The 27418-nt window shown below is 35.7% G+C and overlaps 1 protein-coding gene across 1 annotated transcript in view; it reads left to right on the plus strand.

The window, feature by feature from the left end:
- The first annotated feature begins 672 nt into the window (after positions 1-672).
- SCN3A (sodium voltage-gated channel alpha subunit 3) overlaps positions 673-27418 on the plus strand; it is a 114854-nt gene continuing 88108 nt past the window's right edge. The window contains exons 1-2 of the mRNA XM_030796293.1: positions 673-935; positions 17880-18069. The gene's annotated coding sequence lies outside the window, so the exon portion shown is untranslated. The remainder of the gene's footprint in view (positions 936-17879; positions 18070-27418) is intronic.

Below are 27418 nucleotides of genomic sequence, written 5' to 3' on the forward strand. Positions count from 1 at the left end.
ACCAAAATAATCCAAAGGTCTACATTAGCTAGGTTCACTGATGTATAGAATATTTTTCTACATTTAGATATTTCTTGCAAATGTTTTACCAGAAAGCAACATAAAAATACTATCAGTGAGTATGTGTTTACACTGTTCTCTAAGGATTCAAATTACTCACCTTGAAAATAATTCATCCCAGGAAGAGAAAAGGTTTTCAAAAGACCAGAGCAGACCACAAGGGAGCTTTTACAAAACTCTACACGTAAAGGGTAATGTAAACTTAAAACCTAATTTTCCAACAGTAATTTATATATCTTTTAATTTTAATAGTTTATGTGTGAAACAATCATGTGAAACAACAAAGCGATAAAATTTAGAAAAAAATATTAGTGAGATGCAAATAACTGACTATCTAAAAGGGTCTCATACATATTTATACGTAGTAGATAAGTTACATTTTTTTAGTGTGTTGGCAAATTTTAGCTCACATCACCTCTCTACTGTCATCTTGGGGCACTTTCATGACTACCCATGCTTCATGCAGGTTTACTTTCCTCCCTATGACAGAGGATAATGGGAATGTCTTCTTTGGTTCAATTTTGTGTGTGTCCGCCAGTAGATGGCGGTACCACTTTGAGTGCTATCAGCCTTTTTTTCTTTCTTTCTTTCTTTTTTTTTTTTCTCAAAGCTGTTTTCTGATATATGTTGGGTACCATAGAGTGAATCTCAGAACAGGAAGCGGAGGCATAAGCAGAGAGGATTCTGGAAAGGTCTCTTTGTTTTCTTATCCACAGAGAAAGAAAGAAAAAAAATTGTAACTAATTTGTAAACCTCTGTGGTCAAAAAAAAAAAAAAAAAAAGCTGAACAGCTGCAGAGGAAGACACGTTATACCCTAACCATCTTGGATGCTGGGCTTTGTCATGCTGTAATTCATAAGGCTCTGTTTCATCAGGTAAGCTGACAAAACATTTCATTATCTGCACCATAGAACCTAGCTACCAGGTCATTTTCCTTACTTTAAAATCATCTTCATGCTGCTATTTTTAACCCAGTGTTGTTTAAATGTAAATTACAGGAACCAAAGGCATCGTTTGATGTGTAAACTGCTTACTATTTCTTTATCTTTCAAAGAAAATAGAGCCTGTCTGGAAATGGTGATTTATGGTACATACTAGGCATCAATGGTCTTGTGTTTTTGTAGATGCTTATGATTAATTGTATTCAGAAAAATATTTTTTATTATACTTAAAGCTAGTCTAATGAGTTTCCTGGCTGTATGTCATCTATTTAAATGCCCAGTGTGTCCAGTATTTTTTAAACATAAATGTATAGTGAAATTGGAACTATCATTCTTGTGTTTTAGTCTTTTATTTAACAGCTTTAGAGAGGCCATGCATATAGGGAGTGATAACAATATAGAGGTGTTTGGCTTTGTGAAACACACTATCATTTTTCTCTAAAATCTGTTTTCATAGAGAAAAGAACACAATACTAACCATTTAAAAGAGGTTGAACCTTCAAAAAATAAAATAATCTCTATATGTTCCATAATATGCTACTTCTTTATCCTTTAATATATTCATTTTATATTAAATGTTTACCTTTTAATTTATTGATTCAAAAATTATTATATCTTCTTAATTGTTCTATATGCTTGATAGATTGCTGTTTTTTCTGTATATCTTTAACAACTGATTATTTTTATTAATTACCAGGAAGAAACACTGGAGCCATAAAACAATAATTTACTTTATCTATGATTCATATTGTCTGTAGTTGTAATTAGAATATTCTATATAATAACCATAAATGTTTCATTCAGTTAGCCACCACATAATTAGAATAAGAAATTATTGACAGAAAATCTATACATATTAATTGAAAGATAAGTTTTAAAAATCATACAGGGTTTTAAAATACACAACAGGTAGTATAATGTGGCTTATGAAGACAAAGATAAAGGCACAAGTGCTTGTAGGAATTTGCATGGAAACATTTCATCACATTCACTCCAAATAGAGTGTGCCCTATAGGAAATGAAGACTTCTGATTTCAACAGGGCTTCCAGTCAGTACTGGTTAAAAGGGCTTCAAAAATAGAACTTGAGGCCTCCAAACTGTAATTTCTAATGATATGTTAAAAAATATTGACATCTCACTTAATATTTTACATTGAGTAGCAATAATAGTCCCCCCGAAAACATTTCAAAATAGTAGTTGCCTGAGAGCGGAGCCCTGGGTCTTGTCTATTTCAGAAGAATTCCTACCATAGAATATAAAGAAAACTATTTCTTTGGACAGGGTTCCCAGAAAACGGCTGTTAATTAATTTGAGTGTATTGTACACACCATGCTTCTCTACAGGTGACTAAATGTGAGTAACTTTGTTCTGAGTAAGCACCAGAGCTGGTCTTCATTGAACTGGTTTACATTTATGAATGAATGCTTAATTTTGGCCCCAAATGTTAGCTTTTATTTTTCTTGGTATAGTTGCAGCAATCTCTTAGTTATTCATCTGTACATGTGGTCGCCATGTGAAAAAGCAAATACACACAGAGTTCTTCACAAAATGCGCTCTTTCAAAAATTTCGGAAATTAAACCTGCTTTGATTAAATGATATATCAAACACATTTGAATAACTTACTCTTTAAAAGAATGTAGTGGTGATTTCATTTGTAAAGTTGAGAAAAATGCTGTGATTTATTTGAGTACTGAAGATAAAAAGGTTGAAACATAAGCTGAAAGTCTTGGGATCTGGTTCAAGTTCTGCCACTAATGAGTTTTGTTGCCTCAGAAAAGACCCCAAGTATCACGGAAGAGCATTTTCCTTGCCTACAAAGGAAGGAAATTAGAATCAAAGCTATACAAGAACACTTAGTTTTTAAAATTTTCTGATCCTCATTTATTTGGATTTTTCTTCAGTTGGTTTCTCAGCTTAATTAAGATACAACTTTGACTCTCACTGAGTTGTAAATTATGATTGATGTGCTAAATATGAAAGTGGTAAAAGAGAGGAATAGGGGCGTTTTTTGGCCAGTTCCTTCTGTAGTGGAAACAAGCAGGGAACAATATGGAGAAGTGGTTAAGAGCAAGAGCTTGGCAGGTTACATTTTATGGCCACTATTACGTGACAAGTTATTTAAACTCTCTGAGCCTTTATTACATCATCTATAAAATAGGAATAATAATGCCAGTGTTACAGGATTGTGCAACTAAAATAATGTCTGTTCAGTACTTGGTATAGATCCTGGAACATGATTACGAACCTCTTTCCTCTCTCTCCCTGCCATCCTAACTCACATCAAAAGGAACAGGACAAACATAAAGGCATAAATTTTCATCATTGTTATTATTGTTATCGTTAGTGCTGGTGATATAATATCTTCCACAACAACAGGAAGGATAGAACAAAACTGCCAAATAATTATGTACCTGAAAAGTGAATAATTCTCATCCTGGAAGGGTGCCCTTGCTGAAACAACAACAATTGTGCACCTATAATAATATCACTTAGTGTTAACATTCCAGGCAATTCCTGGAGAGTTTATAGAACTCATAATACCTTCCAGAAGACAGTTATTTATGCCCAATATGTTATCATGGACTTCAAAAATTTCTTCTTCTTATGAAAATAGAGGCAAAGGGCCTTATTTCACTTTGCCTTAAGAGGATATACCTGTTAGACGAAGTCTCTGTAAAGATTCACAAAGGGAATCTAGGTTTCACCAAAACCACATTTAAATGCCAAGTAATTTCTACTAAGACCACCAGACAACTGAACCTAAATCTCAGAAAAGTCTTTGCTATGTGATCAACTCACAAACTCTCTAATGCTTCAATTCTATTAACGGTACAATAAGATGTGGAAAGGCAAATTGTGCTTGATGAATGGTTGATGGACTGCAAAATCCCTGCTTTCCTCCAAAGGGTGTTTCTAAGTGCAGCTTCGTGCTCCTGACAGCTGTGTGCTACTGGGGTCTTTGGGAGCTAGAACTTGGATGACCTTTAAGCACCCCAGGCCTCCTAATCCTTCCCTTCAACCACCCTAGGCTTCTTTAAACTGACTCAAGTAACTGCGCTGTCAGCTTCATCTTCATGGCAGCCAAGATGACTTAATGGACTCTTGATTAGGCAAATCTGAGAGGGCTAAGAGCTTGGGAGGCTTAAAAATACGAGGGTAGTGTTTCTCAACTGGACAAATGCAGTGCGCGGAATTTGTTGCTCATCTGTCTCTCAGTTCTAGGTCACTCCCAGCTCTTATGAGTTCTTATTTTTAGGGTTGATGTTAACTAAAAGCATCCATAAGAATAAGCATTTAAAGTTTTTTTTTTCAACAAAAAATGAACACGTGATTATATAGTGATATTTCTTTACATAGGTAGCTGTGAAGGTTACTTTTTTCTCATTTTCATTTATGTATAGAAACATGAACTCACTGCAGGTTGGGAATTCATGTTTCATTTGTCACCTAAAAATATATTATTCATTCGCACCTTAATATTAATGGTTGTTTTACCAGTTTTCCAAAACTATGAGGATTAATTACCCACCTACCAGTGAAATATAATTACTTAACAGTCTATTTCTGTACTTTTAGGTTCGTTTTAAATTTTCGATTAATTTTAATTCTAACTGCTTTCATTTTCAAAATTTCTTGCTTATGTTTTACCTTATAAACAACTTTCATGGAAAATCCATATAGAACCTGACATCTGAATTACTTCTTGAGGTAGACTGAACAATTATAACTTGAGGTAGTTAGAAAATTTGGAAGAAAGAAAATCATATTCTTGCTTTATATTGCCGGTTCACACATTATCTTTGATTGAGAAGCTACTTTTTTAGTTCAGCTTTACCTGAAAATATTTTTCCCTCTGGGATGAAATTAACACATTCTTTGTTTATATTTTAACGGGATGTAACAAGTGCAGACACCTATTTCGGAGCAGAATAGTGTTTCCTCTTAATAATACAGCAATAAATAAAATCTTGCCCTTTTACTAAGCACAGACATACTTTGTTTTATTAACTTCCTGATAGGCACCAGCTCTTTGGATACCTAAAATCTGAATCTACATCAGAAATATAATTTGTTAAAGTAGAATAATTCTTTAAAATTTATATGAATACCTACTTAACTGCATACCACAAGTTTCAATGTGCCAAGTATTTTTTTGATTACTTTTTGTAATATCCCACTTCTTTCCTGTAAGGATTTGAAATGATAAAGGACATTGTGGAAAGAATTTTAAAGAAGGTTTTACCCAAGATCTATGAATAAAGAACAACTGAAAAGTAACTTGCAAGCAAGTTACAATATTAAAATACAGCACATATAAACATATGCTGGGTGTGGTTGTATAAATGAATTTTCAGGAGTTTTAGTTCAGAGAAACCTTATGAAATCTGAAGTTATTTCTGTAAGAATTGAATTAGGTTTTCATTTTTTTGGAGACTGCATATAGGGAGCCCTTTATGTGATTAAACTCTGTGCTGGAGCAAAGTTAGAGAAATGACGGTCCCTTAATTATTAAATAGTGGTTTAATATTGTTTTATTCAATGGGTGAATTCAAAGTCACTCTTTAAATAACTTTGACCATTTTCTGCCAAGAAGCTCCCTTTTGGGAATTTTAATCTCCTGATTTTCAGAATATACTTTATTCTTACTTTGGTTGTACAGAACATTTTGTCCTTTTCCTTTCCCAAGAAAGAGCTTGAACTGGAATAATTCACTAAATTCCAATTCATATTTCTAACAAGTGACACTGTGCTTCTGGTCTAGAGTCCAACACATTCTTGCATAAGGTTTAATAGGACACATTTTGTGGGCTTAAGCCTCTATTTGAGGACTAGTCGCCTGTTTGTTAGTTTCTCTGTCTCCTTGGTGTTTCTGCTTGTGACATTTATTTTTCTCCATATAAGTTGTTTTTATTATGCCTAACTAAACATGTTCCCAAGTACTCTGACCATTTTCTTTTCATGGAACTTATATAGTGGTTGGTCATGACCTTAAATAATAAATTCTAGAAGAAATGAACATAAATTCCTACATGGGCAAAGTAGGTAAGAGAAAGCAGTGAAGCCATTCAGTTGGGCCTGAGGAACTAGAAAGTGCATGCATGCCCTTTTTAAAATGGAAAACGCCTTCTAAGTGCTAGGAGACTGTTACATCAAATGACTTCTCTGAAGAAGCTGAAAAATCCAAATTGTTAGTAAAGATTTCCCTCTGTTGTTAAATGGAATCATCTATTTCAAATTATTTATAATATCAGATAGATTCGATAAAACACATGTATAGGCAGGATCTGGCCAAGGAATTGCAAAGTTTCTTTTTCTCCTTTTGCCACTCTAACCAGTATTTTTGCCAGTTGGGGAAAATAAACCTCATGGAGAGGAAACCTCTTGACCATATTTAGAAGCACAGCTACATTGGCACTCAGATTTCTTTTCTCCTAGTCTAGGCTCAGTCTGTTTCATTTCAAATCCTTGAATCTATGCATTACCTTCTTGATTTCTAGTTTTCTTCCCAATATTAACATCACCACAACACTTAGCATCATTGATTCTTTTTTTCTTTTTTTTCTGTTGCTATTTTCTGTTGCTAGTGATATCTTGTTTCTGCTATTCTATTTGTTGCAATATGTAATATTCCCACTTCCACTCTGTTCTTTAAATACTATTGAAATTTGTTTTTAAAGTTTAAAATTTAGGGCAAACACATTGCCGTCCTTTACCTCTGAAAGGGAAAAATATTATTGATATGATATATACATGTCCTTGAGACCTGTATGGTCTCAAAATTCTAAACTGTTTTATTGTCTTTTGTCATAGCCAATAATAATTACATTTAAAATAAATCCTCCCTTAATATCAGTTTTTGACAATGGCCTTAGTTTCTACTATTGATCTTTTTATATTTATACCAAAAATTAATGTAAACTATTAAATTAGCATTGGAAGAACAGGCAAAAATATAATTCACCATCATACTGTGTTCTCTTACACTGACATAAAGCATGAATAGTATGGGATAAGAATATAAATCAAATATATATACCTGGAATGAGAACTTCTTGGCCAGTAAATAGGAGGTAAAAAAGAAAAAAGCAAAATGAGAAAAGAAAAAAATAGATTTATAGGACCTCACCAATAAAAATGTCAGGAGAGAAAAAAAACACAGCTAAAGAGAAAGAGATATGAAAACATACTGAAAGAAAACAAAAAGAGGTAGAACATTAACAGCTTATTCACAGAGTGGCCCACAGCTGTGGATGCACATTAGAATCATTTGGGAAACTTTAAAAAGAGCAATGCTTGGCTCCACCTTCAACCAATTCAATCAGATTCTCTGAGGTGGAATCTGGGTATCAATATTTGCTTAAAAGCTCTGCAATTGTAGTTCAAATGTGTAGCCAGGTTTGAAAACCAATTGACTAGAGAAAGACAAAAAAAAATAACAGAAGCCAATGAAAACTTGGCTAGGGAAGTGAAAGATAGTTGACAAATGCTTTTCAAAATAATTTCAAAGTGCTAACCAGCGGGCATGTGTTAAGTAGAGATATTATGCAAATATTTAAGGAAGCAACAAAAAATACACTTGTGTCCATTTCTCCCTTGGTTGAACACACTGGTATTTATTTATGTGTTTAAATAATTTTACATTTGAAATTGTTAATTTATTATCCCAGTGATATTTGAAAGTTGATTCAGCTGCTGGTTATGGTATATTTTGCAAGCTAACCATACAAGCAATGTACACATTTGGAGCTGAGCATCCATAACTTTAAGTTTGTACAACCATAGATTCACTCACTGATTTATTTCTTACTTACAAATTGCTATCTGGAGAACTAAGTCTTGAATAATCAAATAAGAGTAGGTCTACTGAAAGATATTCTTTGAATCTCCAAATCATCAGTGGGAAGCAAAACACTTCGATTTTTAATTTTTTAAAAGTTGAATTTAGGCAGATTTGGAGGAAAGGCGGATTCTGTAAACGAACATATTTTTTAAAGCCAAAATGCATTTTAAAAGATATTTTCAGAAAATGGTATACCTGAGAAAGAAGTGAATTAATCTAATAGTGGAGCGAAATTAATAATTAATTGCATTTTTTAAAAAGAATCTCATTCCTAAGATGAGTCAGCTTTTAAGGAGACATTTCCCGGGTTAACACCCCAGTTGCTGTTCCGGATTGGTTTCCCACAACTGGGTAGGAGACATAGAGGACAATCCTCTACAGGTCCTTCAGAAAAGATTATATCCTAAAGTCTTTTCTCTAGAAGATCATCATTTAGTATTAGTATTTAACTATGCTTTCTTCACCCATCTCTAACATTCTGCCAACGTGGTCAGTAAAATGATTATCATAACAGAAAATATCTGTTAAATGTCAAGATGAGAATATCCACATTTTGAGGCAGGTCGCTGTTGCTTCTGTGATAAACAGAAGAAATACTGGCCAAGGAATTGCAAAGTTATCATGTTCGAGGCCAGGGTTATGATGAATGTGTGTGACACAGTGCTTGTGTCCTCCCATTGGGATTGGATCATTTATTTAAAAAAAAATCCAACCTTTATACACAAAGTATTTGGGAAGTCTGCAATGAAAATATAAATAAGAAACCAATGAGATATTGATAAGAATGAAAGCCTGAACCAGGGGAGGAATGCTTTTATGAAGAAGGGTCACCTTAAATAACACAATCAATGTAGAGGGGGAATAATTTATGGTTGGTATAACCATTCCCCTCTACCAACATGATGACAATTGTAAGAACTAACTAGATTCTTTTGAGGAAACATTCCAACTCCTTATTCAAAAGCACTTTGTACATTTTGAAAAGGAAAGGGTAAAGCATGAAGGTAAATGAAAAGTGGCAGAGCACATCCAAATCAAGATGCAGATTTTCATGCAAATAAACACTAGAGTTAAGATACACCATGAAAACAACAATAGTCAGCTCCCTCTTATGCATTTGTAAGGGATGGTTTTCTACTCAGTATCTTAAAATTATCCTGTCATTGTAAGACACCTTTCTTTTAAATATCCCATTAAATCTACGATAGTGGTGCCAGTTCAGAAAACACTTTGTGAGATCAATTTAATCAGAAAATAATACACTTCCTCCTCTCCCCCAAAAATCCATATCCCTCAAGAAAGCTAAATTTGGGAAGTTTCACACTTAACAAAATAGTTTCTATTTATTCTCTCAATTTATTTCTGAATAAAAACTTTGAAGACAGATATTTAAGACATTAAAAAAGGCACTTGATGTGGGAACTCAATACTTTCTGACTGACTTTTCTGTAAACCTAAAATTGTTCTAAAAAAAAAAGTCTGTTAATTTTTAAAGAGGAGTGACACTTGAAGAATGAGTGAACTCAATGTCTGATTTTGCACTGGCAATTTTATCAGGATCCTGAATTCTCCATGTCCTTGAGGAGACAGCTCAGGTGGCACACCTGGCATACGGCAGGTCATCTCTCCCTCCTGGCATCTTCCCTCTCACCTCTTCTTAGGTTTCTCCTCAGGATTACTGCCCTCACTAATCAGTTTCTTACTTACCAGGTCCTCTATCCTCTGGAGGGTGAAGACAGACAGACCACGCCAGTCTTCAGCAGTTTGGTTGCTACAATCCCTGTTTAAAACAAAATTTTTTATTATATATAATTTTCTCTTACCTGTGGAATTCTGGATCTCCTTTAGCCTCAAAAGAATTGAGCACTGAACAGCATCCCCTTCCTGTCCTTATGTGCAGAGACCTTTTACTCTGCAATCCCCGCTGCAGTAAGTGGCATCATCCACACCTAAATCAGGGCAGTGCACACAGTCCTTTGCTCTATTTTGGTGCCAATGATGTGCTCAGAGGCTGAAGGAAAAACACAGATTCTCTGGGTCCTGAATTCAGATCCCAGGAAAGACTTTTTTTTTTTTTTTTCATCTTTTCTTTATTTCAAAGGGCCCTTTTTGGGAGAGATATGGCCAAGTGACTGGTCATATTTCACTGAAAACCAGCCTTAAAGTTTTCTAGGTTTTTCTTTTAACTGCAATTTGTATGGAATTTCTCAGTAGGAATTTTTTTATATTACCATTTCATGAAGATGTCATGTGTACAAAATTGAATATCTAGAGTTAGAAAGGATTCAAGGGATAGTTCTTTTCAGCAACTGATCTTCAAGTTATATTCTACTCAAGGCATTTATATTATTTATTCATCAAGAAACAGTTTAAATTTGGGCTGGAGAGGACCTATGCAAGCATCTAGTTCACTAAAGTCTTCTAAAAATGAATATATCCTCTAATAGATGTGACACACCTACCTCAGGAACATGATTTATATAAGGTTTAGTGACCCACGTTCAGGGTATAAGGGTATTGCTATACCCTCAGAAGTTTCTCTCAGAAGGGACAAACATTTGGAGTAAGCCTAGTACAGAGTCCCAAAGTCTGGACACTGAACTAGAGTTTTAGTGATAAAAGAGGTACTACAAATTAACTGGTCAATTTCCCACCTCTCCCTTCTTTTTTACTCACATAAACACGAAACATCTGAGATCTCAAGTGTTCAATATATCACACAAGTGACAGCAGAGACAAGTCTAGAATACAGTTTGTCTGATTTGCAACTTGTATATCTCTCCTTCTGTTTTCCTCTCTCTTATCTTTTCATTAAATCTCATTTCTAAGAAAGATAGGGCAGGGGCATGTTTTTCTAGTATATTGCATTACCTTCTGTGGCACCATCTTAGAGTGATCCACTCTGTAACATTATAACCATGTATCTAAGGGGCCTGTTTAGTGGGGAAGGCCTCTTTATGTGATTGGTTTTTTGCTGATGAAGAATCAAATGGCAGCTGAACTTCAGACACACCTAAATCATCCTGTGCTCCGGTGTAGTTTACCATTTGCACCCATCTGAAAGCAGTGATTAAAACTCTTTGCTCTGAGCTAGACAAATCCCAATCCTCTGTATTTTAAATCTCAAAGGAGCGCAGATAACATGTGGAGTAGTCAACACCGCCATCTTGAAGTAATGTAAGTCATACCTCAAGTTCCCAGTTCTCAATTTTCCTCAGGTTGCCAAGTGAAAAAGGCAATCGACTCTCAACACTCAGTTGTGAAAACAGTGCGCTGTCATTTTGATTACAGTCAGTAAACAGTCTGTGTTTGCCTGGAAAGAAACTGCCTAAAGCACGTGGTACCAGCAAGCAGTAGGAGACATGTGGCTGAGGGCAACACATAGGGCTCTCTATTATGGCTGATGTTGGGGTAGGAAAGGGATCAAGGATTGTTCGGAGAATGCTGTTTGCTTTATATTTGTCATGTTGCCAATGTACTTCAAAATAGAAAGCTTCCTGTAATTCTGTTATATTCTGATTTGCTTGTGGTTTCTGCTCCACTGTGCACACAGAGAGAGAATGTTCACTTATAGACCAACTAGCTTTTTCACTATGGTGTTTCGTAGACCAAAAGACAAAAGCAGCAACCTGACTACATAAAATAGAAAAACTATTGATCCAGAGACAGCCCTCTCCCCCTTGTAGAACATCTCAGAATAAGGGATTCTCCTCTTGCTTAATTCATGCATTTGTTCATGGGTTTGATCCCTTGGAGGAGAGTGATGGAGTAGGGAACAGGTATATCTGAAAAAAGCACAGTGCATTACAAATATAATGAGTCCCATGTATGTAATTTTAAATGTTCTAGATTTTAATATCAAAAAAAGAAAACAATAAGATTGATTTTATTAATGATATATTTTGTTTAAGATGATATGTCCTAAATATCATTTTGAAATTTGGCACCTACCCACATTTCAAATGCTCAGTTCCTCATGTGGTCAATGGCTACCACATTGGACAGAATGTTTGTAAGATTTGTTTGGGCAATTGTATCCACCATATATCTAATAATGTCCTGCTTACTGTGGTAGGTAGTCAATACATCCTTATCCTCAAGGAATTTAATAATAAATGTAGAAGCAATAAGGCACACATTCAATAACAACAGAAGATAGAATATATATAATTACTGTAAAAATTTTAGTAGGATTTTAACAGGTGACAGTTGATGGTCAATGATATTTCAGACAGCATGAACATTTTTGAACGCCAGATGTCAGAGGCTGGGGTCTTTTAAGGAATGGAAATATACAGAGTATGTAAGATGTAGCTGGAGAAGTTCATTGGTAAGATCATTGTAGAGAGGCTTTGATTAATTTTCCCAAATAAAAAATTATAGAATTTGATGGCAACATTTACAAGTCATGTGACCTTGGGCAAGTTACTTGCCCCTCTGAACATTATAGTTTTCTTATCTAAAAAATACAAACAACAATCATGTTTATCTTATATATTTGTTATGAATATTAAATGAAGTAATCAGTCCCTGATAAGTGACAAGTGCTTAATCACTGTTCTCTATTATCATTCTTACTTCTCTAAGATATTTTGGAGTGGGAAATACTTTAGGTAAAGTATTCAGTCTTCAATTTGCTTTGTTTTAAAGAGAGTCTAGTAAACTTGGCATAGTTATATAATTATTTTTGAGGTAAAGAGGATTGTAATGTATGTATTTTGATTTAGATTAAATAAGCCTACATAATTAGTAAATATAGTGCCTATAAAGTTTGACTTTGTTTGTCCTACATTGAGTCCTTTTATGTTTTATCATCTTAATATCTATATAATACAAAACAAAGTTATCTGATTTACTTTATCAATACCCCATTAGTGGACGGTTTCATTTTTTCTAGACATTGCTATTATAAAATATGTTGCCATAAATAGAATATGTGAGTTTCTGAAGATTGGGCTGAATTTCCAAATAATAAATCTAAAAAAAAAAAACTACTAAATTTTTCAGAAACCAAAATTAAATAATTCATTGATTTAAAAAAGTATTCATTGAGCACTACTATGTGCGTGTACTGTTCTAGACACATGAGATTCATTGGTGAAAATAGACCCCAAAAAGGCAAATATTCCAGCCCCTGTGCTGTTTCTGTGCCATCCAGGAGAGACATAAAATGAATAATAAACATTATAAGTAAGTTATATAGTACCTAACAAAATGATAAGTGACTTGGAAACATCAGAGCAGGGTAAGAGATTAGAGGAGAAGTGTGAGCAGGTCTCTTTAAGAAGGTAAACTTTTGGCCAAGACTTGAAGGAGATAAGAGTTAGTCATTCAGCTTCCTAGATGAAGAACATACTGGAATGAGGGAATAGTCTGTGTGTGCTTCCAGGTACAGAGGACAGCTGGAAGCCAGTTAGGCTACAGAGAACTGAGGGAGAAGGAGAATAGAAGGAGGTGCCTTCCACTAGATAACCAAAAGGTCAGACAGATTATAAGGCCTTTTAGGCAATTGTAAGGATTTGGGACTTTTTTTCTGGGTAGCTTCTGGGTGCTTCTGAGCAGAGGAATGATTTGATTCGATTTCTATGTTCTCAAATCACTCTGACAGGCGAGGTAAAAACAGGCTATATGGGAGTCAGGCTGGCAGCAGGGAGACTGAAAGCGATTGCAGGCTTCTGTGTAATACTGCTGTAAATCATTTCAAGGTTCCAGGTGCAGCGAAATTACACCATAGGCATCAAATGAATAAATAAATGAGACTGAAGAAGCTATGATTGTCATCTTTAAGAAACCGCAAAAATGAAAGTGATATGCCCAGTATACACGTTTCTAACCTGAAAAAAAAAAAAAAAAAAAAAAAACGTAAAATCCTGGATTCGGTAAGCTAGGTATTGTCAAAGTGTGGTTCTTGGGCTGGCAACATCAGCATTATCTGTGCATTTGTTAGAAATGCAAAATTGGGTCCCAGCCATATATACCTGGGGTGGAGCCCAGAAAGCTGTGTTTTAACAAGAAGTTAGCCCGGTGATTCTGATGCTAAATTTTGAGAACCACTGCTTTAAACTAGGTTGGTGAAACTAGATGGCCTAAAAGATTCTTTTCAATGTTAGGATACAGTGCTTCCAAGTTCATTTCTTAATATTTATTTTTATTATAAAATTAAGTATAGTCCTTGAGAAAAAATGGTTTATAAGAAGTATAGAATCATGCTAAAGAATGAAAAAGTCTTTTAAATCACATAGAGGAACTTGATTTTTATTTATTATATCCCACCTCTTTTAAAAAGTGATGCAAGGTTTTATATATATATCTTTGTGCAATAGGAATCTCAAGACAAGGAAAATGGAGAAAATGTATGTGATACATCTGTTAAGGACTGTAGGCTAATGAATTTACTCTTTCAAAATGTACACTTAGCTCTGAGCCTCCTGAGCTCAACATTTTTAAAGGAAGAAATGAATTTTATACAACACAAAGAAAGAAGTCTCAGACTTTAAGTTAACATGAACCACCAGGAAGGTGATCAAAGCTACTACAAGGAGAATCTCTGGAGCTCCCCAAGAACTGAATGGACAACTTGGCTTCCTAGACAACATTCCAGTATTTCACCCTTTAATATCTTGGTGATTTGCCCATTTGAAGTTACCTCTTTAATAGGGACCTGAAGTCTTAAAACCAAGTGAGCAGATGGTAATTGAGATTGTTACCTCATCACAGAGGTTGAAAAGCCAACCAGATTCCCACCCAGATGGAAAGCTGTCCCTTCCTCATGGCAAAGCTTGTGAGTTCCTCCATGACCACCTTTGGATCTGCTTCTGTTCTTGTGCAAAATGCTGAATAGCCAGAATTTTACACCCCACTGCATGACACAAATGGTTGTAACCTGAAAAATTCTTAAGCGGGTATATCATGTCATCAGTATAAAGGAAGATAAAAACAATTGAAAGAAAATAAAGTTGCATTCATGGCCAGAAATAAAGGGTAAAGATGCAAAATGATGCTAAAAACAATGGAGCCATAGTAAAACAAAAATTTTACAACACTGGGAACTAGAAGATCTTAAAGGATAAATAAATTTTCAGGATAAACTAAAATAACCAGAAAAGAGGATACAAACTTACCTCTAGAATATTCAATTATTGATATTAGCATAAGTATTAATAACAATACTAAGTAGAAATGGCTTAAGAAAAATAAAATTAAAGATTTAATTTGTCTAAGATTCCTCAGCTGGTGACATCTAGCATTTTTAGGGTAAAGTTTCTATCATGCTGTTTGAGCTATCACTTCCTTATTTGAAAACCAAAGAATTTCCCCTAAATTACTAAAATGCTGAAATTTTATCAAGCTAATTTCAAATGCAGGTTAACTGTTTTTGGGGATCTCCAGATCCAATAGATGTATCAGGTCATCTGAAAACAAAGTTTCTGGACCATCTTATCTCATCACCTTCTAAATGAAATTCACTGAGTTTAACTAATTGCAACCATCAGAGAAAGACTTTTTCGACTGAACCTTGTACGCATCCGTGCAAAATAAAATTTAAGATGTCTGTTGAGCATGTTGCTTCATGTCCTTTATACTATATCCTAAACAAACTTTCCTCCCTTCAGTTTAGTTCTTGAAAAATGTTTGCTTTTTATATACAACTTTTAGGAAATGTGTTTGTTTTGTTTTTTCCTAAAATAGAACAAAATTTGTGTGATCCAATATGCTTCAATTTTTTCTTAGTTACTAGGGACATTACAGCAAAATTCCAGGCTTCATTGCCAAAAGCAGTCAGATCATATTCTTTACTCATTCCTTTAGAGCATCCTTTCTCAAACAGTCATCCATGCATTGCTTGCACAAAACTCACTCGGGGAGTGTATTAAAAATGCAGATCCCTCGGCCCTACCTCAGACCTACTTTTTGCAGAATCTCCAGAAATTGAATCCAGAAATCTGCGTCTTTTACAAGTAGCACAGGTGATTCTTTTTTTTTTTTTTTTTTTTGAAGTGGGGTGGATGGAGTCTCACTCTGTCACACAGGCCAGAGTGCAATGGCGTGATCTCAGCTCACTGCAACCTCTGCCTCCCAGGTTCAAGCAATTCTCCTGTGCCTCAGCCTCCTGAGTACCTGGGATTACAGGTGCACACCACCACACCTGGCTAATTTTTGTATTTTTAGTAGAGACGGGGGTTTCACCATGCTGGTCAGGCTGGTCTCAAACTCCTGACCTTGTGATCCACCCGCCTGGGCCTCCCAAATTGCTGGAATTACAGGCATGAGCCACTGCACCCCGCTGCACAGGTGATTCTTAAGCTCACTGAAATTCAGAATTGCTTACAGTCCAATTTTATATAATAGTTAATTTGTAAGCCAGGGCTGCTTTTAAAAATAAGTGAGATGCAACTCTTATTAAGATATAACGCAGTTTGAAGTATGTGGCCCAAAGTGGAGTATGAAGCCACATGCAGGAATCACTGCGATTTCCCATGGATATTGGAATTGAAAAAAGAAAAAAAAAAAACTCCTGTTTGTAGCCAAGGCCATAAAATATATTTTCTCCAATCTGTAAATCAGTAATTTTCACAAGGATAGGAAAAAGAAAGATAACTCAAGCAAATCAGAAACTTCTGGGATGCTTTCTCAAACTCCACCCTTCTGCTCCTCCTTATTCCCTCTTCGATATCCAGCCCTCCCTACCTCATCCCCCTCCACATCCCAGCAAAAAGCTCTCAAATATTTTAAAAATGTATTTAAATTGATGTTTTGGTTATTTAACATGCTTAACATCATGTTCATTATAGCTCAGGCTGAAGGTCAAAGTATTTAAAACTTTAGTTACTTGTGTACTATGAAGACAAGGGAAATAACATTTATTAAGCTTGTGGCTGTGAAGTAGAGGGAACTAATGTTTATTGAAAAATTACAAATTTATGCAACAATCTATTGCTCAATTTCTGATGCAAGGTGTGTCTTATGGGTATTATTATTAGCACTTGTGTTATTGTTACCACTTAGTGAGAGGTAAGAGAAGAGAGGCAGAGGCCAGATCGTGAAGGCACTTCCATACTTTGCTAAAGTGATTCTGAGTCACTGAGAGCCACTGACAGATTTGAACGAGGGTAGGATATGTGTTTTGAAACCATCACTCTGGTAACAGAATAGAGGAAAAAAAAATGATGGCTTAGGAGAGAATTCATCTGGAGGCAAAGATTTTATAGACCATGTATAAAATTGTAAAAGTGAGATTTAATGTTTTCTTGTTATGGTAAGTGGTCAAGGGAAATTTACTGGTGAGAATTCATGACTAGTTTGGCTTATGAGCATTGTATAAATGAATCGCAGTAAATATTGTTTTAAATGTTAGTTACTGATTTTAGAATTATATATATTGCCCTTTGAAATAATTATTATTGGTTTAACTCTGCTAAGCCATTGCTATTGGTTATAGCAGAAAGGAGTATGACATCTGGTTATTACATTTAGGTTAATATTTAGCATGCTGGCTTTTTTCCTCAGCTTGTCTAAAATGTACTCTTAGAAGCTACTAAATAGGTTTATTTGTCTTATTTTAGTAAGCCAATCAAACTGGGTTTTAGGTGGAGAGGAGAAGGAACTAGAAAATGACCTACAACACATGTTCCACTAGTCTACCTCTTTGGTCTTTGAGATGTTTGAGGAAAAGAAGCAAAGGGGAAGATGTAAGGAGGGAAGAGGAGAGAAGGAAGCAAGAAGGAAGAACAGAAGGATGCTCAGGAGTGCCAGCATGCCTTCAGAAAGACTAAATGGATCAAGGCTGCCAAAGAGGGGGGAGCGCCCGTGTCCCCACCCTAGGATCCTGGCAGTGGTTCCTGGTCCCATTCTTCCTAAATCATGCTAGGGCATGCTTTTAACAAGGGTCAAATATCTTGCTTTGCATCATCCTTGCTTTCTCGATCTAGGGCTATAAAAAAGAAACGAATAAAACCCAGACACAGAGCCAGAGCACCCCTATGCCAAATGTCAAAGATTATAGGCTAATTTCACCTGTATTCTCTTTCTACACAGATCATGGAGCAAGAAAACTGAAGCCAAGCCACATTAAGGTTTGACAGGGATGAGACATCTGTCAAGGATTCATAGTAGAGTGGCTTACTGGGAAAGGAGCAAAGAATCTCTTCTAGGGATATTGTAAGAATAAATGAGATAATTCACAGAAGGCACCTGGAGTTTTCCGGAAAAAGGTGCTGTGACTAAGGTAACTAAACAACTTCTGGGTATAAATTTGTTTTTGTGGAAAATAAACTAAAATCTCTACTATTTAACAAGGACAGCTGTATCAGGACCAAAAGATGGTAAAGGGGTGCTTTCTTCCTTCCTCTACCAGTTTGTTCTTCTGAAGAGGCAAATACATACAGGGAGACATAGCACAGATGACCTTAGGGAATGGAATGATGCCAAAGGCTATTGAAGTAAGAAAGATTAACTCAGTTTGTTTGTTTGTTTGTTTGTTTTTTTGAGACAGAGTCTCTCTCTGTCGCCCAGGCTGGAGTGCAGTGGCGTGAACTTGGCTCACTGCAAGCTCTGCCTCCCAGGTTCACGCCATTCTCCTGCCTGGGACTACAGGTGCCCGCCACAAGCCTGGCTAATTTTTTGCATTTTTAGTAGAGATGAGGTTTCACCGTGTTAGCCAGGATGGTCTCTATCTCCTGACCTCGTGATCCGCCCGCCTCGGCCTCCCAAAGTGCTGGGATTACAGGCATGAGCCACTGCGCCCGGCAACTCAGTTTTTTATATATTTTTCTTTTAAGAGAGACATTCATCTTGTGTATTTAGTAAATTACCCTGGACTGTATTTACTTTAAATTTTATTATATTTATTTGGTAATTAGATCTATGGCTCACCTGACTGTATGGGGTAAAGGTCATCCAAATATGTGGTGAGTACTTGGTTGTGAGCTGGCTTCTGGATTGGTCAAGTTTTTGAACTGACCAAAGACTATTTATTTATTTGGTGTATCATCTGCAACTAACTAGAAAAACTGTCTAAAACTGTCTTAGTCAAGAAAGATGTTTATTGAACAGAACAAGCAGTGCAGAGGTTGTTCGGGTCCACGAGCTGAGTGATCCATCAAAGGCCCAGGGGTAAATATGTCTCTGTGACCTGCCACCCTCAGTGTGTCAGCTTTGACCTCAGATTGGCATCTCTTCTGGTTTTAATTTGGCTGAAGTAGTGCCATGTATTCTATCCCAATAGAAAAGGGTCCAGAGGACAGAGAATGCTATCTTCTCTTTGTTCTCTTTCTTGGGAGTGAAGAAACTTTTTACAAACAATGACTCGACTGAAGTCCCCTCACCTTTCATTGGCCAGAATTAGATCATATACCTGGTCCTTAAACAAAGATGGGCAAGGGTCTTGAAGGAAACATCTGGAATGGAATGAATACTGGGGGGTTAAACACACAGTTTACTTTGCAAGCATTTAATAGAAACATTAAAGAGCTAATAAATCCAATGATGCTGATTTGCCCTTTAAAATGTTGACTTAATTTTTGTTACTAGTTAGCAGTTGTCTCTTCAAGCTAATAACTATCTGATAAGGACGAAGTCACAGAAAATACCAACCCCTAAAAATTAATTAGTTCCAGGATAATTATCTTGAAGATAGAGATGAACTCATGCTTTTTATACTAAGCTATATTTTTTCTCAGAGCCATGACATTGAGTCCAGGTACAGAAAAACAGAAATAGATCATCTTGTTAAATAGTTAACACATGTTGGCAATCATGTGTTTAGCTAATAGAAACGGAACAATAACATAAAGAAGGTCTATTTTTCATTTGTGTTTGGCTATAACATAGTGATACCCTTGCTGTAGAGTTACTTTCTCAATAGGTTTATACAGACTAATAGTAATGCTGATTTCCTTGACAACACACTGAGAGCAAGAGGTATTGAAATAGAAGAAGCTAGCCTAGGCTTTTAATTTATCATTAAATAACTCCAAAGTGTGTAGCATACATGTGAAAGCAGACGTGGGTTTTATGTTTGTTATTAATTCATTCCTGTTTGCTTTATCTCCTATGTAGAAATAAAGATGAGGCCTACATTGCTACATTTCTTAGATTATACCACTGATTCCCGACACAGGGCTTTATACATAGTAACCTCCCAGTAAGGTAGCTGATTTATCCTAATTTTGTTTCAGCAAACTTCAAGAATCTTCTCATTTTGCAGGCTTAGGTACCTAGGCTTTTCTTTTTTTTTCTGAAATAGACAGGTTTAAATCTTGGCTCCTTGTCTTATCTAGTCTACCTGCACCTAAGTTTCTTGATCTCTAAAGTGGAAATAATAATGGTATCAACCTCATGAAATTGTAATGGTGATTAAATGGGCTAACATGCGTATATTGCACGACAGTGTCTGAGATATAGTAATCATTCAATAGAATTTTGTTTATTGTTATTCAATCTTCACAGCCCCCTGATTAAGGTATTATTTCAAAACTATTGAAATTATAGAAAATAGTATTTAATTCTGCCTTGGAATATGTCCAGTGGTTATCATTATAATGTGCTGAGTGCTCTGTGTATGCCTTTGATAAATCTTATGCTGTTGGGTGCATATGCTGCCTGAGAATATATGGTAAATAACAGACAACCATTAGCCCTCAGTGAAAATTTCACTGGGAAAAATAACTAATTTTCTTCAACAGGTAGTTCACTGGTCAATCTTGTCTTTTACATTATACCCTTACTATAATAGTCTCTTGTAGATACCAAGAAAATACAGCATCCCTCCTCAGTAATGGACCCAGTCCTTCACAGCAACTCACACTCTCCTTCTCAAAGACATGAAAATACATTGCAGATTTTTTTAACGCTATCTCAAGTTGTATGACATACAGCAACTTTCCATCCATAAAGATGAAAAATTTACAGCCTTCTGACACAATCTTGTTTCCATGGAAACAGACCAGAACTAATCGATTTTGTCTGCAACATAATCATAAAAATCCCGACAGAGAGAGGGAAAGAGAGACACTACTAATACTACAGGTTATGGACCAATACAATTTGCCAAACTGTCTGCTGTTCTGGAAAATTAGGCAAGATGAGAACCCATAGGCCATGACTAATGGAAAAAAATAAATTTTTCCTTAGTAACGCCACAGCATATCCTAAATGTTTACAATGCTATTTTTCTAGATTCTGATTCATTAACAAATATTAGTCTTGTACTCATTGTAGTGGCTGGCTTCAAGTACTTTCGTAAGATTATGTTAGCATCATAGTACACTGATATGTGAGGCTAGAAAACTGAAATGAACTAGTCAAATCTATTTTTCTGTAGTTATTTATATACAGCTTAGATCTTTTAGAGCAAATCATATAATAGTTAAGATTCAAAACAAATATGTCAACTATAATAGAAAAAGTCATAATTTGTGTTTGTCAGTAGACATTTTAGAGGAGATTACTTAGCTTCTTTGGGACTGTTCTTCATTTATTTTACAGGCAGAGAGTTGGACTAATTGTTAAATCCCAAGTATGTATTTTAATTAGCATCTTGGAAATTCCTCTTTGGCATCTAGGTAATTGTTCTAACTTCATTGTCTATCATCCTCTCTGTTCCCTTTACTTAAAAATTGGTAGTTGTGTGAGTCTTGCCTCTTCACTCATCATCCTTTCATTCTTTTTCCTTAGGCAATGCCATGCATATTCTTAGCTTCAGCTTCAACCAGTGACTGTGTTTTTTTTTTTTTTCTTTTTTTTTTTTGGACAAGGTCTTGTTTTGCAGCTTAGGCTGGAGTGCACTGGCGAGATCATAGCTCACTGCAGCCTTGAATTCCTGGGCTCAAGCAATCCTCCTGCCTCAGCCTCCGAAGTGCTGGGATTACAGTCATGAGCCACCATGCCCAGACTCATCCAGTAACTTCTTAATCAACTTTACCCCAGCTCAGACAGCTTTCTGAGTCTCAGATCCATATTTTAATTATATATCCAGATGTCTCACAGCTATCTCAAACTGAACAGGTTCCAAACAGAATTTATTATCATGCCTTACAAACCTCCATTTCTCTATTGGGTTAGTGTCGGTTTGTGGCTTAAGCTGGAAACCTGGAAGTGAGCTTAACCCTATAACTTTAATTCACATCTCCTATCAAGTCAGTCACAAAATCTCATTGTTTTTCTCTTTCCTATACTTGTGCATTAAATACACTCTTCTGGCTGTGGTTTTTCTCCCTAACTTATTGATGGCCTACTATTAATGTATTCCAGGCACTGTGCTCACCCTTTAGGTTCATTTTCTCATTTAAATGTTATATTAGCTCTATAAAGTATGAACTATGATTATCTCCATTGTACAGCTAGGGAAATTATAAAGAATAAAAAAGCTTCAGGAACACAGCAGAGTCAGGCCTTGAATCCAGTTCTGATTGCTAAGTCCATGCCTTTTGGTACCAGAGCTATAGTCAGATACTTTACTTCTCTTCTTTTGACTATTGAGTGGTGTCTAACTGCTTTCTTCTAGGGCAGTTGTTCTCAAAGTATAGATTTTAGACAACTGGGGATTCCTGGGGCCCTTTGTGTGGGAGCTTTGAGTTCTAAACTACTTTCGTAATAATACCAAAATGGCATTTGTCTTTTTTCACTGTTTTGGCACTTGCACTGATAAAGCAATAGGCATGTGCTAAAACTGCTAATGCTTTAGCAGGAATCAATGCAGTAGCATCAAACTATAGGCGTAGTCTGTGTTTTCTTTATTGCCCCACACTCTCAGTAAGAAAAATAATGCCAGTTCACATAATACATCTCTTATGAAGCAGTACATATTAATTTTGTTCAAGCACAACCCTAAAAATACATATTTTTAACATTCTGTATGATGAAATAGGAGGAATATGTAAAGTATTTGACTGCATACTGAAGTGTCCTACTTGTCTCTAGGAAAAGCACTTGTGTGATTGAGTCAGGAGCTGAATAAGCCACTTTTCTTTTTTTCATGGAACACCATTTTCACTTGAAAGAATAACTGACAAACTATGGTTATTCAGACTTGAGTATTTGGCACACATTTTCTCAAAAATGAACAAAGGGAAAGACTGTCACTTCAGGAAAAGCAAATGACAGCATTTGTTGTCAATGTTAAAATTCGAGCTTTCAAGAGGAAATTGGAATTTGGGAAAACTTTTACCTGCCACTGGGAGCTTGACAGTCTACCCATACATTACAACTTTTCTCATGACATTAGTGGTGATAGTAACAAATGTGATTTTTGGATATTATATAATAAAATTTGTCAAAATCTGGAAGACCTTCATAACAATGTGCCATTTTCCAAATAATTCATGCATGATTAGGTAAAAGACCTATTCAAAGGACAAGATCGATCAAAAGTTCATTGATATGGCTTTTGATTTCACACAACTAATTTAGTAAACTACCATTTGTAGAGTTTTGATGTGACATTAAAGAAGGATATTCACAGTTACCTGGAAAGGCAATTAAAACACTCCCTTTTCCAGCCATACATATGCATGAGAATTTTCTTCATGTATTTCAATAAAACAATATATTCCATCAGACTGAACACAGAAGCATTTATGAAAATCTAAATGTATTCTCTTAGGTGACATAAAGATATTTGACTAAATGTGAAACAAATTCATTCTTCTCATTAAATTTTTTTCTGTTTTGAATAATATAGTTGTTTTCATTAACCATCTGTCTGTATAAACATACAAGTGCTTATTGTTAATAAGAATTTTTACATTTTTTCATTTTAACTTTTAATATGGTAAGTATGGATAGCTAAGTTCCCCCATAAACAAAAGCTCTTTGGGTTCATGAATGATTTTAAGAGTGTAAAGAAATCCTGAAACCACAGCATTTGAAAACTACTGCTCTAGGATCACTCCCTGCCTGTCCACCCTTCATGCTGCCACCATCTTTCCAATCTTCACATTGATCATAACACTCCCCATCCATGGCATATTTTCAGGTGTAGTACAGGGTCCTCAATGATCTGTCCTGCCTAACTTTAGAGTTTTATGTCATACCACTCCCTTCTGTGCAGGGTGATGTCCACCCATAATGAATTGCATGTCATTGCTCCCAAAGTCCCCATGCTCTTTCTTGTCTCTGCATCTGCACACATGCCGCCCCCACCCCACCTGCTCAATGTGTCTCTACTAATGTGTCTCTACTAATGTGTCTTCCTACCAACCCCTTCCCAACCACCACCACCATAAACCCCCAGTCAAATTCCAACTAGCCTACAAAACCTACTCCAATATCACTTCCCCAGGGAAATTTCTCCAAACCATACCTCTCTCTCCCTACCCTGGGATGAACATATTGATACTTTTTATGAACCTCAGACAATACCAGCTGTATATAACTGTATTATAATTATCTGTATAAAAATCTGCCTCCCACATTGGACTGTCAGCCCCAGGGAAGTGACCATGGGTTCCTGGTTCAAGCAGAGTATTGATTCATAGAATCCCTCCATAAATATTTTCCAAATAAATGATTTTGAGATCCCTTCCAGATTTGGAGTTCTGCAGTTTATTCCTCAAATAGCATATACTGAACCATAATCTTTTTACTAGTTAACAAAGGGATGTATTTGCTTTACCTACACACATTCATCCACAGGCTTTTTGGTTTTTAGTTAAAGAGATCATCTCCTAAGATTTTTTTCATATCTTTTTTGCCCTTGCAAAGATAGCTCTGGAGAAAATTTGATATATTAAATTTTATGTATTTTAATAAATTATAATGTGCATATAATCATTAATAATATATATATTCCACACCAAGGCATCAGTAAGAATTAATTTTTAAAGTCTGCTCTAATATGAATATAAAATTATGTAAGAACTCTGTATAATAAGCTCACAGAGTACAAGAAAGGAGAGGAAAAATGTAAAAGAGAACTGCCAAAGAACTATGAGGGATTTCCAAACAGCAAAATTGTCAGTGAATCCATGAGAAACTCTACTCACTAAATTCTTTAATTTCTCAGCCTACCCAAATATTGGGCAAACCCTAATTCCCTTGCAGGGGAAAAGCTGAGAGTCTGGAACTAGCCTGTCTTCCGAGGACTTAAGAGACAATAGTATGGGAATTTCAACGAGACGTTTTTACTTTCTTTTGACCAAGATTCAAATTCTTTATTCCAGCCCTTGATAAGTAAATAAGAAGGTAAAGGACTATTTATTTGTAAAAAATTTTTCATGATTTTGTGATGGCACCTTGTTCCATATCATCTCAGATAAATCAGAATAATTTTTGAAAGTTATTCAGTGATTTCCATATTAGATATTTTAAACCTAATTTTATTTCTAAAACAAAAACCAACCAGGAGACTCCAGTTAAGTAAAATGTATGTATTAATATAAATTAGCTATTCCCATCTGGAAAAGGGCAGCCATCTCTGTGTTGAGATGCCTCAATGATACTGAGGCTGAGACAGGTTAGATGATTCAGGCATACCATTAGCAGCAGACTCAATACTAACCCAGATCTCCCATTCCAACTGCAGTGTGTTTTTCATTCATTGTCAATAAAGACATCAAAATTGGTTCAAAACCAAATCCTCAAGCCAACCTTTTTTTTTTCTCTCCTCTAAGAAAGCGACCATGTTTCATAGAATTTCCTTAAGACATGTTTGTCATGCTGTTTCATTTTCATTCAGCACTGGAAAAGGACCACAGCCATTCAGTTCATGGCAGGTGATGTCAGACAAATGGATTACACATCTTTAGATACTTAAGGCTTACAGAAAATGCTCAAACTCTTTCTGCACTCAAAAGCATAAAAGCTGTGATTATTCCACACAGCTTAGAGTTGGATTGATGATGTGACCATCAAAATTGACATAAGATAGCTAAAAACATTAGTTTTATTTTGTGCTGCCTCCCGTAAATTTAGAAAACACAAAATAAATGATCAACTGACTTTTGAGTAAAATAGAATTTTTCTCAAACCTTTTGATTCATGTACTATACCATCTGATGGAGAAAAAAAATGTGCTGCCCAACTATAAAACAGAAGTTCTTTTCAAAATTAGTAAAAAATAACATAACTTTTGACAGGCCTGCTATTTTATTTTATAACTTATATTGAATATACTTTCACAGTAGCAAAAGATATAATGACAATGTTATATCATAAATACTAACTCAAAGAAAAGACATATCTTATGTTAAAAACACTTTTTGGGCTCAGCGCATTGGCTCACTGCTGTAATCCTAGCACTTTGGGAGGCTGAGGTGGGCGGATGGCTTGAGCCCAAGAGTTTGAGATCAGCCTGGGCAAAATGGCGACTGAAACCTCATCTCTACAAAAGATACAAAAATGATCCAGGCATGGTGGAGGGCATTTGTAGTCCTAGCTACTCAGGAGGCTGAGGTGGGAGGATCACCTGAGCCCGGGAGTTCAAGGCTGCAGTGAGCCGTGATTGTGCCACTGCACTCCAGCCTGGGTGACAGAGTGAGACCCTGTCTCAAAAAAATAATAATAGTATAATATAATAAGTAATGTTATAGAAACACTTTTTTGTCATTGGAACAGATCAGGGAACTAGTAATTAAGATATAAACAAAAAAAAAAGCCACACACATAATAACCTATATTGTTTTTCTTATGTTACTAAAAGATCCAGAGCTTCTGATTGTAAGCTCAAGTGTATGTAGTGAGCTGCCAAGAATTAGAGGGCCATTTAGGGATAAACTACTATGGGGCCTAGAATAAATGCGGGGGCAAAGAGGAATGGTAGGAATGGGGAAAATGTCACAGATGACTTTGATGCCGTAGTGGTAGGTTCTTTTATAAGATGACTCATGTACTTATTTTATTTGGTTTGTCATTGTTTCTATATTCTATCTATCTTGATTTTTTAAATGTGATTTTTGGCATAATGCAAAATAAAATAACTCATGTTTCAAAATTTACGTAGCTGATTTCTTGTGGTTTTGATAGTTCTATTATGTAACCTGCAAATAGATTTTTGTTCCCTTCCCTGAGAAATTGAGCAGGGCCATTCCATCCGTCTGCCTTCCCTTCTTTCTCATCCAGGTGATCAGCATGTGTGAGTGTGCCTCTATAAACTGCACTTCTCAGTTCATTCCTTTAATTCCGTAGTCACAATTGTGGTTCCAGCACAGCAAGAACTTGTTTAAAGAGTGGTTTGAATTGTGAGGATGCTTGAAACCATAAAAGAGGGAAAATAGCTAGGGAAACTGAAGATAATTTAATTATGATAGTTTACAATAATATAGTGCTTACTAATTCCAAAAACTATTCTAGACACAACATAATTAACTAATTTATTCCTTATGATAACCCGGGAGGTTGGTTTCCCTACTACCCTCATTTTATAGATGAAGTCAAGCAATAAGGGGTTACTTTGTCCACGATCACACAGCTCATAAGCGGCAGAGCCAGGGTTTAGAACGGACAGAGTGTAGCACCTGAGTCCATGCTTTTAACCACTATACTAAATGGAAGATTCAGAGAAAACGTCAAAATTGTCTTGGAATAATTGAAGGGCAGCAGATTGAAATAAGAAGTCAACATATTCTCCATTGCCTCAG

This window comes from Nomascus leucogenys, chromosome 17 (genome assembly GCF_006542625.1).
Source record: "Nomascus leucogenys isolate Asia chromosome 17, Asia_NLE_v1, whole genome shotgun sequence".
In the NCBI taxonomy this organism is placed as follows: Eukaryota; Metazoa; Chordata; class Mammalia; order Primates; family Hylobatidae; genus Nomascus; species Nomascus leucogenys.